Source organism: Lepidochelys olivacea, assembly GCF_965140295.1.
Source record: "Lepidochelys olivacea isolate rLepOli2 genome assembly, chromosome: 7".
NCBI lineage: Eukaryota > Metazoa > Chordata > Testudines > Cheloniidae > Lepidochelys > Lepidochelys olivacea.
In genome coordinates this window covers 98,246,868-98,264,351 of record NC_140417.1, presented here as the reverse complement: position 1 = coordinate 98,264,351, position 17,484 = coordinate 98,246,868, and the positions used below count along the sequence as shown (strand labels likewise).

The 17,484-nt window shown below is 43.0% G+C and overlaps 1 protein-coding gene across 2 annotated transcripts in view; it reads left to right on the top strand.

Annotated features, from left to right (window-relative positions):
• PWWP2B (PWWP domain containing 2B) overlaps positions 1-17,266 on the top strand; it is a 45,820-nt gene extending 28,554 nt beyond the window's left edge. For both annotated transcript variants that reach the window (XM_084633821.1, XM_084633822.1), the window contains exon 4: positions 16,323-17,266. The gene's annotated coding sequence lies outside the window, so the exon portion shown is untranslated. The remainder of the gene's footprint in view (positions 1-16,322) is intronic.
• Positions 17,267-17,484: the final 218 nt, after the last annotated feature.

The window sequence follows — 17,484 nt, the reverse complement described above, 5'->3', positions numbered from 1 at the left end:
ACCACAGTACATAGACTCCATGTACTAAGTTCTAATAATGTAAAACTGAGTTACAATTTCATTTTCAAAAGAGGTTTCCTGGCATTGTGTGCATATTCTCTGCATTCCTGGCAGAATAAGAAAAAGGGCTGGCAGAGGGACAGTCCTAGGGCCACCTTGACTGAAGCTCCCTTCTGTTGTACACCTGTCTTAGTTTCCCTCCTTTAGATTCCCCAGAAATAGTGCAAAGCCTCTTCCCAAGATAAATATAGCCCTTGTGTAGTTAATTTATGGCCAAAGTCTTGTGCACATACATCATAACAAAACAAGTCCCAATACCATAGTCCAGAATTCCTTTAGCATAGTGCACGCAGCACATGCAACATACAGCTCCAGAGTCCTTCATCACGCCCTGGCTCTCCAGTGCACTCCTCTCTTTTTTCCTTGTACCAAGGCAGCCACCCCAGCCCTTCCTACTTGAGTGCAAGCCCAGTCTTCCCCAGGGGAACCCCTGCAGCACCTCTGCTGGGAGCATCCTTGCACGGGAGCATCCCTCACTCTCTCCCTGGGCCTCACACAGTTCCTCAGGATCCAGCTCTCCAGCCCTGGAGATGTCAGCGGGTAAGCTCCTCAGCAGCTATCCTGCCTTTGGCCTTCTCTGGCCCTTGGCTCCGGCTCTCTCGCTTACAGCTAGCGGGCAATTCCCTCTGCTGCTGATCCTAACTTCAGTTCAGGCTCTTTGGCTTGGGGGTGCAGCCAGCAAATCACTCTTGCTGCTCTCCTGCTTTCTCCCTGCTCCCAAACATAGTTTCCTAGTCAGTTCCTCCTTCAGATTCTCCCTGGCCTTGTAAAGCCTCCAGGTGCTGCCCCACCCTCTTAATTGGTAGCACCTGTTCTGGGACAAGGGACCTGGATCTACTTCATTTACTGGGGCTAGCCATCCTGTGACCGGGACATACACAGCCCTGCTGTGTGACTAGACATTATGGTGGTGGTGAGGATAACTATGTAGTTAAGGTTGTAAAAACTCTTGCTGTTTTTATGTGAAATGACTTTCTGAAACATTTATCTTTTCTGGGCTGAAACTTGCCATGCTTCCTCTCACCAACTCAGACAGCTGATCTGAAACATCAAACTTCATATGTGAACAGTTTAGTCAGCATATGTATGTAGCTACATTTGAGGCAGGGGAGAGCCTCAAAATACATTACAAATGTCTGAGATTGCAGGGCTGCCCATGTGCTGTGGGTTTCCAGACTGTGGTCTGCTGAGCTGGCTAGTTGCAGAGTGCTTGTTGGCTCTCGTGTTTCCAGCTGAGAGTGTGCAGATGGACAGGACATTGGCTCTGTGATTGCAGATGGTCCTGTCTATGGGCCACCTGCCCTCCTAAATTGTGGCTCATGCTGTGGAAAAGTTTTGAGCCCCTGCTGGAGAATAGTCAAGTGGACTGCATGCTCCAAGTGCTCAGGGGGGCACTGTTAACGAACGAGCTATCTACTTACAAGAATTTACAAGTTCAGCTGCTGAAGGAGATTATAAAATTGAAAGGCTTAATGATGCTCCTAGGACATGCAGCAAGCTGTTTTAACTCCAGACTAAGCAGATTATGGCACCATTTGGAGCTGGTGGACTTGCAAAGCTACAGAGAAAAGAACTGGCAAAGCCCTGCCAGCAAAGTTTGTCAACTAGAGGCCAGCTAGCTGTGCAAGGACTCCTGTACCTTGGGAGCTTCAGCCAGTTTGGTCTGGATAAGAGTGCTGACAAGGTCTGCTGGAGAAGCTGTCAGAGACAATGGCTTGCTGAGCAAGCCATTGAGTGCGGAATAGGAATTAACTGTATTGTTGGCCAGTGCAGTTTGTAAAGGGAGCCAGCAGACGAGCTCGATGCTTAAGAATGTGATCAATTGTGCAAGACCAAAGTGCTTTACAGCTCTTCTGTTGAGCTGTGATACTGTGCAGGATCTGAGTGACAGTCAAACGTTGCAGCAGGTAGTGAAGGCAAATGTATCTATTCTCCAGATGACCACGAGTTTTGTTTTATGAGGATTCTTGTGATCAGTTTGTGACTGCAGTTCAAGGAATTTATAAACTCAGTTGGCAAAGTTTAAGACAGTTGGTAACTGCATAAGTCAAATTTCTGAAGACTTTCCTTTAGACATTTACACTGAAATCCAAGTGCAGACACCAGATATGCAAGATGGAGAGAAAAATCTCATTTAATTGGGTTTCTGTTTTCACTTGTGTAATGTTGCAGCGAGTGAAGTGAGCTGGTTTATAGGATCTCAGGTACAGGAATTGCTGCAGAACTATGTTTTGAGATGGGACTTGTGTTTGAAAAATAAGGGAGATAAGGCCATTCCAAAAGGAGTCCTGTTTTCTGTGGATGCCCTCCAGTAAGGGTCAAAGCCTCATTTTTTTAAACCTCTTACTTTCCAGGTGTCTGCTTAAATACTGCACTAAAAACACTTGTCAAGTCACGCCACAAAGTGAATGCTGTACAAGTGAGCAATATAAATAACTTTTGATTTTTTTTAAACTCTAGAACCAATTCTGTGTGCATACTTTCCTTGCTACCTGTTGGGGAAGGAGAGAAGAGATTTGGATATGTGGTAGTAAAAATAGAAATGTTAAGGCTACTCCAGGTGCTGTCACATGGGACTTGATTGTGAAGGGATGGAGTTTAGTATAGAAATGCATTGATGTTAAAAACAGACTACTATCAATGTGCCACTCAAGTAAAAGTGTGGAAATTATGCAAGATTTCTTTAATTGTCAGTTTTTAATTTGGCATGAATTGGAACAGAATGATTTAAAGATTTTTGTTTCATTAGGCAATGGCTGTTTGCAAGTCTCCTAATCCCCTTCTTTGTCTTTTCCACACAAGTGCCTATAACTGACATTGTGACAGGATTACTAATATTGCTGAAGGACAATGCCTGCCTGCATCAATCTCTAAAACCAGAGCGACTTGATCTATTTTTGTTTGTGTAAAAATAAATAAATAAACAAAGCCAGCAATAGAAAGTAGATTAGAATGTGCCATTTATAGTTCAACCTTCAACGTGTGCCTTCATTTTGCACCTTTCAGTTTTAAGTGTGTGTGTGTGTGTGTGAGCTTTTCCTAGGAAAACATACTTCGGATCTATTGTTGCATTAACTTGTTACGTGGATCTCTATTGTGTATTCTCATTCTTAGTGCTTGAAAAATCATTCCCACAAACAGGTTGTAAGACTTTCCCGAGTGAGTCAGAGTGGAGCTTCAGCTATCAATTTTTGGCGAATTTATGCTTTCACAAAATAAAACAAAAATAACTAGCCCTTTAACCAATGGAAATTTGCCTTTCCACATCTGCAGAGGGCTTAGCTAGCAGCAGCAGTATGGAATTCTGCTGTGACAGCAGTGAAATGTCAAAGAATCCTATCCCACTCATGCTGCTGCTGGACTCTTCTGTGATGAGGGGTGTAGCTTGTCAGGCCGTTAGACTGTAGTTCTGAATAGTAGTGTCGTAGGTTGGCATCTTAGCGTGCCCCATCCTGGATCCTGCAGGCACCCCACCCTTCAAGATTTTTCAAGAATGCTTCCCCAACACAGAGTGGGTTATGCAGTGGATTAAGTTATTAGGGTGGTCCCCTCAAATCATAGAATCTCAGGGTTGGAAGGGACCTCAGGAGGTCATCTAGTCCAACCCCCTGCTCAAAGCAGGACCAATCCCCAATTTTTGCCCCCAAAAAATTGTTAAATAACAAAATAAAGTTCAATACAATGATGCTAAAGGTTTCGGCTCTGCCATCTTCTATGACTCTAGGCTGATCATCACCCTCAGTTGTTTCCTTCAGGCTTGGGGGCTCTCCAGCTTCTCCTGGGAGTCTCCTATTAGAGTTCAGAAGCTCAGACGAAGCAAGAACATAAACAAAATCCACTTGCCCAGGGCTTTATAAAGATTTTGCATCCCTTCTGGCACCCTGCCCTTTGTGTGGGCCATAGGGGTCCTCCCCTGGGCCTTCCCCTTGCTCCAGAGTCTTTCTCCCCTACCTAGGCCTCCTGACTTCTGGCTGGTCTCAGTGTTCCCGGGGAACAGGCCGTGAGAGCCTCCTGTCTGTGCTCCCTCCCTCTCTCTTCCCTGAGTCTCAGGTCTAACTTACCCAGCCTCTGCCCACAGGGCCCAGGTGCTGCTTTATACCCCAGCTGGAGCTCAGCTGGCAGTCACAGGTGCACTGGCCTCTTCCCTGTTTAAAGGGCCAGTGCTACCCTGTGACAAGTAGGCTTGCGGTAAGGGAAAACTCTTCAAGTTCTGAATTAGATGACAAACATGGGAAGATACTGAAGTCCCCTATGCACTTTCTTTGTCGGGTATGATGTGTGGCCTGTGTAAGTGAACATAATGGGTCATCATCACTAGGGCAAAAGGGTAATAAATTCTCTCTGGCAGCTTAGTCCTGAGCCTTTCCAGCACAGATGCTGTCAGCTGCCCTGAATTAGTCTAGTAATTGTCTGGTCGCTAGTCACTCATGTATTTTTCCAGAATGGGGGACCGGTGTCTTTTTACTGAACTTTTCAAGATGTTCATTAATATCCTGAAGGAATAGACACTTCCAAGTGGTTTAACAGTTCCCTTAGTGCATGTTGGATTGTGTTAAATACGAAGAGTCTCTTCCCTATGTAAACTACGGAGTTGAGGGCAATGAAGTGTAGTGAGGTTATTTGACTCGTGAGTAAGATAACCTGTTACATCTACATACCTGGGAAGTGTGCCTTCATCTAGGCCCCAAACCACATGATGTGCTAGCGTATGCTGGAGCATGGGAGTCTGAGAAGCTCAATTCCTGTTTTGCTTTGTTTTTTGTAATTGTAAAGTGAACCTTTTTCAAAGAATAAAAAACCTGTGAAACTATTTTATTTCATAAATAGCTATTCGGGATGATGACAGTTAATACTTATGAAGGCATGTCTACTAACCTGTCTAAGTAGGCTGCATATTGCTGCTCTGGGATTTGGAAACTATTCCAAAAACCTGTTGTTCGTGGCTAGTAAGGCTGCTGGGGCAATGCAATAAATTTATGATGCTTCCATCCTCTGTTTAGATCTTCCTCTGGCTACTTCTAACAATGGCTCTTGAATTATTTGCTCTTACTGCGTGCCTGCCTTCTCTCTTCTCTCCCCCCCCCCCCCGAAAGACTTTTCCCTCCCACACCCCATTTTATTTCTGTTTGAGAAGCTGAGTCTAGGGAATCTTGTTGCTGGGGCGGGGGAGGAGGAGAGAGAGGGACTCTACATCTGAGCTCTGCCTTGAGGGAAAACTTCTACTCTCTTCTGGTGTCTATGTGAGCAGGATATTCTTTTTTGATTGCAGCTGGGACTTGCAGGAAGTGGTTGGGTGGTTTTTACTTCACCCCAGTCAGAGTTGTAGGAAGAAGCAAGCAAGGAGGATGGAGATCTGTAGTAAATGGATTTGGCAAAGCTAAGTGAGAGTTTACCCAGTAGCTGTTCATCAGCTGGATGATGGATGGAAAATATCCCTCTGAAGTAAACTACTGGGGGAAAGGAGAAGGTTTAACATTGCCTTCAATTTTTAAAACTTCCATTAACTTCCAACAGAACAGGTGATCCCTTTTGGTATGCTGTTTTGAATGAGGAAGATATTGGGAACAAGCGCAACAGAGAGAAGAAACCACTCAGTAACTTTTCTGACTGGTCCCAGTGATAGGTATGCACTTCAGCACCCCTTTAACACTAATAATCCAGGAAGCATCTTCAGCCTGCTCTTCTCCAGGAAAGGCGGAATCCTAAAATTTCAGTTCTGAGGTTTCAGGATGAATCTTAGGCATGGTCTACACTATGGGGTTAGGTTGAATTTAGCCGCATTAGGTTGATTGGTCAGCAGCACAGGTGACCATGCAGTCCCCCCAGAATCAGAGCGTAGATGGTTTCTACGCTCCCCTTATTATCTCCGTCCCTGAGGTTATCGCAGATTAGAAGGCGAAAAAAACGCACTCACGATGACATGTTTTCCGAGCTCATGTAGTCCTCCCGCGCTGATAGGGCACAGCTTAATGCATGGAGGCATTCAGTGGCAGAGGCCAGGAAAGAATTAATTGAGCGCGAAAAGCGGAGGCAGGATGCGATGCTGAGGCTAATGGGGGAGCAAACGGACATGATGAAGCATCTCTTGGAGCTATAGGAAAACCAACAAGAGCACAGACCCCCACTGCATCCACTGTATAACTACCTACTCTCCTCCCCATGTTCCATAGCCTCCTCACCCAGACGCCCAAGAATGGGAAGGATCCGGGCACCGAGCCACTCCACTCCAGAGGATGGCCCAAGCAACAGAATGCTTATTGTAGCCACACTAAAAATCAAACTGTTTGAATGACAGCTATGTGGCCTTGTCCTTCCCCTCTCCCCCACCCCACCCGGGCTACCCTGTCCGTTATTGCATTTTTTAAAATTTAATAAACAGAATGCATGGTTTCAAAACAATAGTTACTTTATTTCAAAGGGGGCAGGGTGGTTGGCTTACAGGGAATTAAAATCAACAAAGGGGGTGGGTTTGCATCAAGGAGAAACACACACAAGTGTCACACCAAAGCGTGGCCAGTTATGAAACTGGTTTTCAAAGCCTCTCTGATGTACAGCACGCCTTGCTGCGCTCTTCTAATCTCCCTAGTGTCTGGCTGCTCAAAATTGGACGCCAGGCAATTTGCCTTAACCTCCCACCCTGCCATAAACGTCTCCCCCTTACTCTCACAGATATTATGGAGCAAGCAGCAATAACAATGGGAGTGTTAGTTGCGCTGAGGTCTGACCAACAGCGCCAGCGAGCTTTTAAATGTCCAAAGACCCATTCTACCACCATTCTGCATTTGCTCAGCCTATAGTTGAACTGCTCCTTACTACTGTCAAGGCTTCATGAGCCACAGGAGCAAGGGGTAGGCTGAGGTAGGTGCGACCGCATGGTGCTGCTGGTTGGGAGAGCAGCCTGAGGCAGAAGCCTCCAGCTCACAGGAGAGCAGAGTTACAGCAGAAGCGGTGGAGCCGTACATCATGGACAAGGACGGCTAGCAGTCCTACTGCACTGTCTGCTGCGAAGGCACCCAGGAGCTGCTGCTGTGTAGCCGTGCCAGCTGCTGCAGGTGCTTCCGTGTCGAATACTTTGAGGTCCTGGTAGGGCAAGGTACCTCGGCCAAGGCAAAAGAGCAAGAGCCCTGGAGCTGTTACATGTGGCAACCACAGAAGTGCTATGGGGTGTTACCGCACCTACCGGACTGGAATGTACGGCTGCAAGACTTCTTCACCAGCGACAAAGGACAGGAATATGAGGCACCTAAAATCTAAAGAGGCCCGCACATTTCCCAGAGTCACTACCCTTGATAGCAGAACATCAGTGATTGCATTGGCTACTTGGATCATAGCAGCCCCCACAGTAGACTTGCCCACAACAGCAGCAGTCACAGTGAGCTGAGTGGGCTCCATGCTTGCTGTGATATGGTGTCTGCACAGGTAACCCAGGAGAAAAGGTGCGAAATGGTTGCCATTGCTTTCACGGAGGGAGGGGCAACTGATGACGTACCCAAAACCACCCATGACCATGTTTTTGCCCTATCCGGCATTGGGAGCTTAGCCCAGTATTCCAGTGGGCGGTGGAGACTGTGGGATAGCTACCCACAGTGCACTGCTCTGAAAGACGATGCTAGCCATGGTAGTGAGGATGCAGTCCGCCGACTTAATACGCTTAGTGGGGACATACGCAATCGACTGTATAAAATTGACCTAATTTTGTAGTGTAGACATACCCTAAGGGATACAGTATTCTCAGCTGACCATTTTGCACTGATTTTAAAACAATTAAGCCTCCCAGGCTCCAGCCAGACTACGAATAAATCAAGAATATTTTTAGGAAATATCTTCCTTCAGGGCTCAGAGATATGAATCCTTTTGATGTGTGCTCTAAATGATGTACTATAACAATTGCCTTCCCTAACAACAAAGTGGAGGCTAAATAGCTGGTATATGAAATTCTGTAAGTTTCAGCAGGAGGGGAAATACTCCCTGATCTAGATAAAAGACTAAAACCAGATTCAGCAGTAACTGTGCTAACTATAGACCTCAGTAAGTCCCTCTAAAAGGACTACTCCCTGACTTCTAGCCACATAATTACTCCGTTATGGGCAGAGAGAACTTTTTTTTTCCCAGGAGAAATGTTGAGTCTGGGCCTCCACAGGCACAAGTCCTGTCGACATGAGTGAAAATTAACACTCCTGCATTATTGGCCATAGTGGAAGCTCTAGTGTAGACTGATCTGGGTGCTGTCACTCTTCCCCAAGCACCATGTCTTCCAATCCTGCTGGAAATGGGCTTTACTGGCATTTGATATGTTGGCACCAGGCTGCCTATATTGGGGCTTCCAGTGTTGCTAAAGCCATTGGAGTTGAACCGGTGTTGGCAAAAGTAGGAAACTTTGTGTAAAATTTCCTTAGTGTAGATAAAGTGATGTTGCCCCATGGTGGCTCAGCGTGAAGAGAAAAGCCACTTAAATAGAGGGTCAGAGGGAGAATAAATCAAGGAAGCCGATGAAAATGCCTTGTTCCCAGGACACTCTTCTTTCTTCCCATCACATTTGTGCCACTGGTCTTGTGCTCACCTCAGCTACTCCTAACTGCTTCCTCTACTTTCTCCACGGGACCTGATCATTACCCCTCTGGGGCCCTGTGTTTCAGAGGCTTCCATATATCAGTGTGGTCAAGACCAGTGGTGGTTTCTCTCCCTCATGCCAACCTGCCTGAATGAAGAATCTACCTCTTGGGGCTCCTATTTGTCTGCCTTACCCACAGTCTGTTCATTAATTAATTGGAGGGGGGGGAATAGCTCAGTGGTTTGAGCATGGGACTGCTAAACCCAGGATTGTGAGTTCAATCCTTGAGGGGGCCATTTAGGGATCTGGGGCAAAAATTGGGGATTGGTCCTGCTTTGAGCAGGGGGTTGGACTAAATGACCTCCTGAGGTCCCTTCCAACCCTGATATTCTATGATTCTATATCTCAGATAGCAATACTTCTGCCACTGCTCTCAATAGTGGGTTAGGATTCTGATACCTGGCAAACCATCAGGGCTAGTAATAAGGCACTAAGATTCAATTACTGTACCTCACCAGGTATTTACGTATGTAATCTCACCTTAAAACCATACTCCACCCATCCACCTCCTCTCTCTCGGCCTTCCCCTGCAAAAAAATAAGAGAAAGCTGACTTACCCATGTAGAATGTATATTCCTAGCTCACAGGCAATGTTTACAGATTACTTACTCTTTGTCAGATCTCTAAGGGGATGATTTCCCAGATAAACCCCCGAGTGAAATGTATTTTGATACAGAGGTTCGTTGGCAAAGCATCCCCTGTTCTTTGTAAACAGCTCTCACTTCAGACCTGACAAACTCACTACACTAAATACGTATCTTACACGATATTTATCCATAAAGGATAACATGTAAGGTAGCTACAGAAAGCTCACAACTTGTCAAGATTCATAATCAATGTGAGATGCACATATGGGTAATATGTAAGAAATAATGTACACTAGGACCTCAAAGATAGGAACACGAGAGCTGCGGACACCCCATGGAACCGGAAGTCATCAATCAGGCAGCAGCACAGACCAATAGGTAAATATAGTACTGCCTCGAGGCTCAGGGCTTCAGCCCTGGTGGGTTGGGGTTGCAGCTGCAGGATAGTGGGGGGCTCAGGGCTTTAGACCTGGGGCTTCAGCCCTGCGGCTCTGCTCTCCGTTTCAGTCTTGCAAGGGGTGCTGGGGCCCAGGGCTTCAGTCCCATGGCTTTGCTCCCAGCTTTAGCCCTGTAGGGTGGGGTGGGATCGGGTGAGGTGGGGGCTTTAGCTATGAGGGAAGCACCAGTTTCAGCCTCAGAGCTTCCCCCGTAGCTAAGCTCCAAGCCTTGGCATGCCCGCCCTCCATGCTGAAGCCAGGAGCAGAGCTGTGGGGAGCCCTGAGCCCCACTGCTCCCCCAGGTCTAAAGCACTGAGTCCTGGTGGTCCCATGGGGCTGAAGTCCTGAGCCCCCTGCCTGGCTGCCTGATGGTTAGAAGCCACAGAGCCCCCACACACCTGGTGGCCCTCTCTCCCCCATGTGCCTGAAGTCTGTAATTTCTTCTTCAGAGTTACGAATAACCTCCATTCCCAAGGTGTCCCTAACTCTGAGGTTCTACTGTATTTGTATTGAAAATACGGTTGATGGACTTGGAGTAAAAGTTAGTCACCACTAGATACAGTTACAAACTTGACCAGTTAACCACACACCTCATTTGGAACTGGAAGTACAAATCAGACTGCAGCAGAGACACCCCTCCTGCCCCCCCCAAAAAAGCAAATACAGTACATTACTGTGTTAAATGTAAACTACTAAAAAAAGAAGGGAAAGCCGCATTTTCCTTCTGCATAATAAAGTTTCAAAGGTGTATTAAGTCATTGTTCAGAATTACGAACAACCTCCATTCTTGAGGTGTTTGTAACTCTACTGTAACATGTCCTGGTGGTGGCCCATTCAGGCAGAGGGAGTTGTCCTCTGCAAGGACCACGTCTAGCCTTGCTCCAAGACTACCAATTGAAAATCATCAGAGATAACTGCAACAGTGGAAACTACTTGGAGGTTTAAAAAAAAAATAAAGGAACATTATAACATATGTTTGCCCTGCCTGTGAATAAAGACAAAAGTCTAGTTCAGTATATGAGAGGGGGGAAGAAAGATCCTCTGTATCCTTTCACTGAGGAGACATCTTGGGGAGTGGGGATTTATGAAAAATTGGATCATTGTTCCTGTGAAGCCGGCTTGCTCTGCAACAGACTGAGCTTGGGGGTGTGGGGGGGAGGGCACATACTTTATTAGATAGAGGTAACTATTAAATGTAGACCCAGGTTTGTGTGTTATGATTTTATTTTTGCATTGTAACCATTTGTTTCCGCTATTTTGTTTCTAGTTAATTCTCTATTGTTTCTTACATAAACCCACTTTAAAAAAAAAATTAGACATGCTCATGAGTGCTGTGATTTTACTGGAGCAGTGATTTAAGATAACATTAGTAAACTGGGGAACATAGCTTTTTTATTTTTAAGGACAGAGGAGCTGGGATTAGAGAGAGTAACCACTGACAGCCTGGATATCACAGGGGAATGATTCAAAGGGGCTCAGGGACCTATTGTTAACCTGTAAGACAAAGACAAAGCTGGCAAAGCCCAGAGGAGAGTGCTTGAGGTAACAGGCTGGTGGCATTAGGGAGTTTACACCCAGTCATCATAAGCAAGACTACCTGTCATGAGAGGCAGGGGGCTAACACAGTGATTTCCAGTCCTGGGTGCCTCAAGAACAGTCACATGGACCTCTTTTTATCTTGGGATCAGATCCTGTGATTGGATCCATGCAAGCAGCCCCTCTGCTCATGCCTACAGAGACATGCCCATGCAGGTCTGATTATCAGATTGAAGTTTGTCCCTGCAGGGATTGACTTGTGAGGAGTAAAAATTTTAGGTGTAAATTGAACAGCCTTTACATAAAGTGTAACTCAGTGTTTCCAACTCTCGTGATATTTGTTTTCCGTCTCAAAGCCCCAGCTCCTAAAATCAAGTGACTAGGGGAGGATCTCTGCTTCAGTTTATTTAAAAAAATCTAGTCCCTGTGATTGTGGAGAAAATCTTGAAAATGTGAACAGTGTGTACCTTAAAGGCTAAAAACCCAGGGAACATAAAGAATCCAATGAGTTTTTTAAATCACTATTTTTAAGCAAATCTAATTTTATTTTGAGGATTGAAGAATGAGTTTTCAGTGCTTGAGGTTGGCAGCGCTGAACTTTTCTCAGATAATGACCCACGATGTCTAAATTGGCGTGAAACGTACATTTATTGCTACTTTGTGTTTGGTTGAAGTCTGAAAAACTTTTCCTCTTTTACTTGGTTCATTTCATTATCCTGCTTTATAAACTATTGAGATTTTCCAATGCACACCTGATAAATAAAAAGAGGAAAAGAGTGACCCACAACCTTTTGGCTAGTATTTTTGACCCATGCTAGTGATTTATTTTTTTTTAATGTTTCCCCGTTCTATCAAAGGGGCCTGATAGTTTGTCACTTTCTGAAAAATCTGCCCTCCTCAGATCATCTTAAATTGTCTTTAGTGATTTTGAGTGCCCAACTTGTTGCTTCAAAAAAATAAAATAATAAAATCTTGACCTTTAAATAGTAGTGCTAGTTTTAACTTTTAGATTCCATCCAGCTATGTGGTATCTGATATTTCTTTGTAAAATAGAATTAGTGTGGGGAATGGTGTCTTTTCTTACGGGAGCAAAGTATATAGTATATTAAAATGCCAAATGACTTCTGAGAACATAATGCTGAGCCAACTCTGTATTTGACTTTTTCCCTGGGGAGAAATGTCTTAAGCAGGTTTAATAGCACAGTTGTATAACATCCACCACGCAGACGCGAGGCAGGACTAGACTAAGCAGAAGACAGAAGTGGCACATTTAAATCTTGGGTGTGTGTTTAACTTTCATCAAGGGGACTTATATAGTTGCAGCAGATACAAAATGGCTAGTCATATACAACAAGCCTGCAACAGGATTCACCAGCTGCATTAAGTTGGGCATAGGGGCTGGAACCAGGGGTGCTACAACACTTCCTGGCTTGAAGTGGTTTCCATCGTATACAGGGTTTACAGTTTGATTCAATGGCTCAGCACCCCCGCTATACAAATTGTTCCAGCACCCCTGTAAGTGGGGCTATTTTTTACCCTCCTCTTCCTCTGCCACCTGGATTGTTCCAAACATCTCTAGCTGTAGCCCTAGTCACTGGACCATGCTGCCTCTCATGCTGTTGACCTAAATCAGTAAATCCATAATATGTAAATCATCGGGGACTTAGAAGTTTCCAGAATCTCAAACTTCTCTTTAAATTGCAGTTTTATTTTGAGGTGTTGTACGGTACTAGCCATCTGAAGCTTGAGAGTAACTAGGTAAGTCTCTCTTCAGTCATCTGATAAATATTCCTTCACTAGTCAAATGAACTGCACTTGAAAACTGCTGAATCTATCTGGTATAATATATTTAAAATAGCCATTTGTGCTCTCTTACTTTTAAGAAGCTTCATCTTCCTATTTGAGCCATGAGCTCCTATATTCAAGGTTATTAACTGCTGGTTTATAGTGGCACCAGAACTGTAGGTTAATGTGAAGAGAAGTTATAAGCATTCACCTTTAGGGACAAACAAATAAATTTGTTAGTCTCTAAGGTGCCACAAGTACTCCTTTTCTTTTTGCGGATACAGACTAACACGGCTGCTACTCTGAAACCAGTGTTTATCAAAGCTGTTGTAAAAGCCAACTTGCAGTTGTGCCAGTCCTATCAAATTTCTGTTGTGAGAAGATAGTCTCTGATCTTGGTCTTGAAGCAATTGCATTAAAGAACACACAGGGCAGGCTGAGTTATGTACCCATTCAGTAAAAAGAAAAGGTGGGGTGGGGGGAATGGTTGTTGTCATAAGATTAAATCCTCTAACAAAACTACCTAGGTTTTTGTGAGTTTTGTTAGTAATGCTTCAAAAATTCAAACCAGAAATTGTCAGTTGCTATGTGCTTAATATTTCTTCCCATACCACAAAATAACTAAGTTTCTTTATGAGCTTAGTTTGGGAATGTACAATCTGACCAAGTTTGCAGAATTATTTCTTTAAGGCAAACAGTAAATGCTGAAGTGATGTAGGTATTTTTCAAAATTCCACCTGTAGTGTTTTATGGTTCAAAGGTGCAAATCACACATTGCAGATAACTTTCAGGCCCCAGTGTGCTTGATAAATTGATTGTTTTCGATCAGTTTGTGTTTGGGTTTTTTTGCGGCTCTTCTTTGAAGTAGCTGAGTTTTGAAAGTGTACATGAAATTTCTGAATACAGACTTTGCTGAACTATAAAGGTGCTTTAGGATAGGAGTTTCATAGGAATGTCAAAGGAAGTGACTTAAAAACAAACTTTCTGTCACTAACAAGACTGTAAATTATTAAAATACTGAATTTCTAGCTTATCATGTTTAAGGGCTATGGGTTCTTTTGTGTTTTTCAGTCACCTTGGACAAGGACAGGCAGGTCAGTTTCACTTTTAGTTTCTCATGCTAACAGGAGGTTGTGGTGCATTTTTAGCAGTGCAGAGAAATGTGATAATGTAATTAACTTATTTAAATCATTATATATTGGATTTTTCTTCTCATAATTCAACTTTTAGACTTAAACTCTGAGGGTTCTATAAAAAAGGACTTTGACCCTTAACCATAGTATTACATCTCATTCTGTTATTCATCAGAAAGGTAAATGTGAGGTCCTAAAATCCTGACAGTATTAGTTTCTGAGTTAGGACTGATCATGGATTTTAGTGCTAGGCCCTGATTGAATTGCTTCTGAAGTCCATTTGTGGTGACCTGTTTTCTCTGGAGGAAAATATTAAAAACTTATGGATGACCTCAATGTTTTCAGCCACTCTTCTGTCAACAAGTTCTCCTGACTTGCACTGCTCAGTCACTATTCTTAATCAGTTTTACTCCAGTCAGTCTTCAAGATAAACAGAAGGGTGTGTGTTAAATAGATATGCAAATGTTTAAGGCCACTGATCACGCCAAGGTACTGTAGCACAATTTCAGTACATTTTGCACAGCAGAGTTAATTAACAGAATGGCAGGCATAAGTTGCATGGACTTCTAGGTAAAATCTTAGCCTTGTGAAATGTTGCCTCTTTCTTTAAACAAACAAACCCTCCCACTGATATGGCCTTCTGCCCAAGACTACTGCAGGCCAGATGACAGTGTCCACAATCCTACTTTCTGCCTAATAGTCTTAGCACATGCTGTTCATGTCAGAGTGGGAGGAATGCAGCATTTTGAATGTTGTGACTTCATTACATATTAGTAGCGGAAAGCCCATGCTGTTGCATAAGTATGATGCTTGGGCCAAATAATCCATCTATTCAGTCTTCCTCATACAACCAATCAAACTGCTGCATGCAAATTATCTGTTGAGTAAGGGTAGTGATTGGTTGTTACCTCTAATGTGACGATCTAGGATTCTTGGCATGACATAAATACATGTCTTGCTGTCGTGTGTAATTTGTAAAGTCAAAATGGCTAAGAATTTAAAAATTGGTTGGTAATAGACTATGAATCCCAGTGATGATTGAATTTGGTGATATTCTGAACAAAAAAACCTCTCAGCCATGTTCGTAGCTGTTTCATCACTTCACACTGATTCCACAGACGTTCTAGGCTTCAGAGCAAAACACAGAAACAGTCCTGGAATCTTATAATATTGACAGCTTCTCTTTAAATGCAAATCAAGTGTTCCAGTATAGTCTTTGAGGTAACCAGGTAATAAGAGCTGCTGGGGCTCTTAGTCTAACTTTAAAAGGCCAATAAAATAGGTACATATCACAACTATTAGAGATTGCTATAGTGGGATATGAATAACTTCCTCTGCTTAGAAGTGTGGATTGGACTATCGGGAGCATTGATGACTCTCATTGGTATCCTGCAAGAATGGTGTGGGAGGAATACTCTGTGCCAATCTGGTTTGACAGCAGTATCTCTCAATCATCTCAGGTATCTCCTTGTTTTAACCGTTAAGTTGAAATGAAATGTACTCATTTCTGATTTTTTTTCATTTCCATTCTGAGCAACGTGTATTGGCTGGAAGGAAACATCTCTTGCTTTTTTTTTTTTCTTTCTTTTTCTTATCAGAAATGTACATTTCTACCTGAAAATTCAGATGTTAAACATGCATCAGCTAATTTAAACAGCTGCAATTCCTTACGCAAGCTTAAATTAAGAGTTAAAGGGGTTGGATTCCATGAAGAACCTTTTTTCCTATTTTATAAATTTTTTTGAGAAGTACAGGTCACAAGGGAAAAAATGGACTATAAGAATCTTAAAAATTTCTGATAGGTTTTAACCAGAGTCCAGTATAGGAAAACTTATTATATCCCTACACCAAAAAGTGAATTGTTTAAGATTTAAATACTAAGCTAGCCAGCTATCACATTCTGTTCTTCATCATTAAAATGACAACTGCATTCTTCAAAAAATATTTCAGTGGTATTATTGCTTACTTCCAACTTTTATTTAGATCTGTTAATTCAATGAGGCTATTATTAAACTGTAGCTATTATGTCTTCAGTTTGCCATGCAAATTTACACCACAAGAGTTGCAGGTTATATTTAGATGAAGTAAAGGAAAGTGAGCCTCTCACCGCTAATATTGGTCAGTTCTGTGCCACTTACAATAACCTTTCTCCCTCTTTTTCACTTTCTTCAAGGTAACAGAAGATAAGAACACAGCTGTTCTCCTAGAGTTTCATGAAGTCTGTAAACATCCTGACATGCTCCCCAGGAGAATCTTGAGGTTGCCATGCAGATGACAGCAGGATGAGTTTCCTTGTCAGATTGCACTGCTTATCTGTGAAGGGTGACGGGCACCTGGACTGGAGTTAGGAGACTCTTCTGGTGCGAGGCTGACAGGAAAGTCTTAAGGATATCTAACCGAAAACAAGGGAATTGAAAAGTAAAGCAGTGAACTAGGAGAATAGTGAATACCACAACTTGGAATGTATTTATTACTTAAAACTAGCTACTCTTGATAAAATCCCAAAAAATATTGCTGCTGCTTATTTTACTTACAGATTTCACACACTTGTTAATTTTAAAGCTACAAAACTTTTACTCTATACTGTATTCTAAGAAATGTAATTGGAGCAGGACATGCAATAGAATGAAATCAGTGTAGTGTCTTAAGTACAATGGACTCACTTTTGTGTCAATTAAAACATGGAAAATGTGCAACACAATTATGTGGCCATTATTGTGCACACTTTAAAGCTTTTCAGTGATGTTTACTGCAGAGCTGAGATAATTAAGAACACTATTATTTCAAGCATATAAACAAGCAATCAACTAGTAATTCGGATTGTGAGGTATTCTAGATTAATCTGTGCATTTTTCAGTGATCCCTACACATATGCTGTACATCCTAGATGCATTTATCCGAAATGCACTGGGGTGGCTATTCACCTAATGCAGTTCATTAATGAACTTAATCTTGCATTCACACTTTTCTCTTCAACCAGTGTAGCTTGTGGCCCATTGAGAGTACATGCTGATTGATAGGGAAAGGATTTTTCCACCCTTAACATTGCTGATAGTGACTGGTACTCTTTTTGAAATGTTTAAAACATTAAAGAATGAAAGCCAATTTAAAAATCAACTGAATTACAGTGAAGTTTGGGATGTTTTTAGTATCACTTAAACAATAGCTTGGATCTGATCTTCCTTTTATATAACTTAAAAAAAAAAAACCCACCCAATAGCTCCAGTATCTAGTAACATCTAGTAATATCTGTGATACTCATTTTAGAATGGGGAGGAGAGTTCAAAATTGCCTACTACAGTTAACGTGGCTTGTATATACTAGAATGAAACTAA